General features: G+C 36.9%; 1 long non-coding RNA gene across 1 annotated transcript; it reads left to right on the top strand.

Annotated features, from left to right (window-relative positions):
- Positions 1-1218: 1218 nt before the first annotated feature.
- LOC127968756 (uncharacterized) lies at positions 1219-1937 on the top strand. The gene is made up of 4 exons (XR_008156114.1): positions 1219-1251; positions 1342-1403; positions 1486-1572; positions 1660-1937. It is a non-coding gene; the product is annotated as an uncharacterized LOC127968756 (long non-coding RNA).
- Positions 1938-2282: the final 345 nt, after the last annotated feature.

The raw sequence follows: 2282 nt of genomic DNA, 5'->3' as shown, positions 1-2282 counted from the left end.
CCTGAATGCGTAAGTAGTGCACAATTACACACTCACCGCTCCGCAGAAACATCACAATTACAAATCAAATATTTAATTCACATCTCCAAAAACGCAGTTGTACTGCAATTATGAAACGTTACATTTTTTATTGAAATGCACTGCATATATGAGTGAAATTGTGTAACGTAACTCCATCACACTGTATAAAGCTATGATATATTATTATTAAAGCCTTACATTATTATTTTACGTTACTACGCTCAGTACGGTTTAATCTTAGCCGTTGTACTCTGCTTATTATGTTGTCCACCGGTTTTTTTTGTTTTGTTTCCCCTGCTTTTATTAATGTAAAGCAGCTTTGACCGAATGAAACAATTGTGAAAAGTGCTATATAAATAAAATTTTCTTGAATACATAGATGAGCTATAATAATAATCACTTTAATTTATATAGCCTTTCAAAGGACCCAAGGTCGGTTGCTCACTGCACTGCAAAAATGTCTTTCTTACTTAGTATTTTTGTCTTGTTTTCAGTAAAAAAAAAAAAATATCTAAAAAAAAATCTTAAATATTTTCTAGAGCAAAATAACCTAGGAAAATAAGCAAAAAACTCTGCCAGTGAAACAAGAGAACTTTTCTAAAAGTAAGTGTTTATGGAAAAAGTAAACTTATTTCAAGAGAATTTTTCTTATTATATTGACAGATATTTAAATTTTTTGCTTGTTTTAAGCACACATTTACTTGAAGTTTATATTTTTGGTCTAAACCTATACTTATTTTGCTAGGTCATTTAGAGAAAAAGAAAATACATCTTTATTGTTTTTTTTTTAAATATTTTTACTGAAAACAATACAAAAATACCAAGTCATTTTTGTCAGTGTGACTCCATTAAATGTTCTTGTGATAAAGAATGTGTGTGTGTGTTTGCGTGTGATGTAGATTAAACATGAACGGGCCAAAACGGACATGGCAGCAGGTCAAAATCAAATACAAGAACATTCTGCAGAATGGTATGGTCCCTGACTAATATTTAACAAAGCACAAGCATATATTGTACCCAGAAGGTGCCTGCTCAAACATTGTCTGTACTGTTTTAGCAGTGAAAAAGAATACCCACAGACAAGGCACGGGTGGTGGGTCACCAAAGGCTGACCTTACCCCAGCAGAGGACATGGCCTTGGAGCTAAATAAAGGCAGGCCCGTCTTAGAGGGGATCCCTGGGGGGAAAGAGACGAAAGTTCCTCCCAAGATGCCACCCGCTTCATTCAAGGTATGTCCTTCCATCTCTACATGGAATACAACCACATTCATATTGAATCAATTTGGACTGTCTGACTTTGGTTTACCTATTGCCTTGCAGTGTCTGGCAGCACTGTGTTCCTGTTAGAGCCACCAGCACAAGCACCAGACGATGCTGATCCAGTGAGTACTCCATCAAAGGCATACTGTAGGCCTGGCATGTCTTGTCTACTAGCTTCAATATGAATCCGATTAAATGTGATAGGGTGAAAGCCCCAGTGCAGCAGCAACAGCACATGATGGAGACGATGATGAGGAGGAGACCATCTCTCTGGATTCCAGAAGGCATGAGGTATCATGTTAAGACTGTGAAAGTACTATTTACTCTACAATGGTGAGGAGTCCTCATCAAAATCAAAAAATCTAATTTCTTTTACAGGACCCAGATGCTATACAGTGGGAAAACCAGCCTGGCAACATAGTGCGTATTAATAAAAGGACACCACATCCTGCCAAATTCCAGCTGCGCTAATTGTATTGTGTTCACAGAGCTCATAAGCTATCAGAAAGTTGTATGGCAACCACCTCCGGCGCCAAATAGAACTGGCAGACATAGACATTCAGTACAAGAAGAAAAAGATAGAAAATCTTGCACTGGAGTCCGAAATAAAAAAGAGGACAATTAGGAAACTGGACCTTGAAATAAAAAAACTTGAGAGGGAGGTGAGATATGCCTTCAATGTACACTGTATGCAAACTGTAACACAAATGTATTAATCATTATTTTTCTTTCCTCCCCCAGCCCCAAGAAGATGACACAGCTCAAAATAAAAATTAGGTATATTCTCGTAAAGTCAAGTGAGCCATGACATACAGTATTGTTCAAAATAATAGCAGTACAATGTGACTAACCAGAATAATCAAGGTTTTTCGTATATTTTTTTATTGCTACGTGGCAAACAAGTTACCAGTAGGTTCAGTAGATTCTCAGAAAACAAATGAGACCCAGCATTCATGATATGCACGCTCTTAAGGCTGTGCAATTGGGCAATTAGTTGAATT

Source organism: Carassius gibelio, chromosome A4, assembly GCF_023724105.1.
Source record: "Carassius gibelio isolate Cgi1373 ecotype wild population from Czech Republic chromosome A4, carGib1.2-hapl.c, whole genome shotgun sequence".
Lineage (NCBI taxonomy): Eukaryota > Metazoa > Chordata > Actinopteri > Cypriniformes > Cyprinidae > Carassius > Carassius gibelio.
The sequence above is the reverse complement of the archived record's forward strand: the minus strand, read 5'-3'. Positions and strand labels throughout refer to the sequence as shown.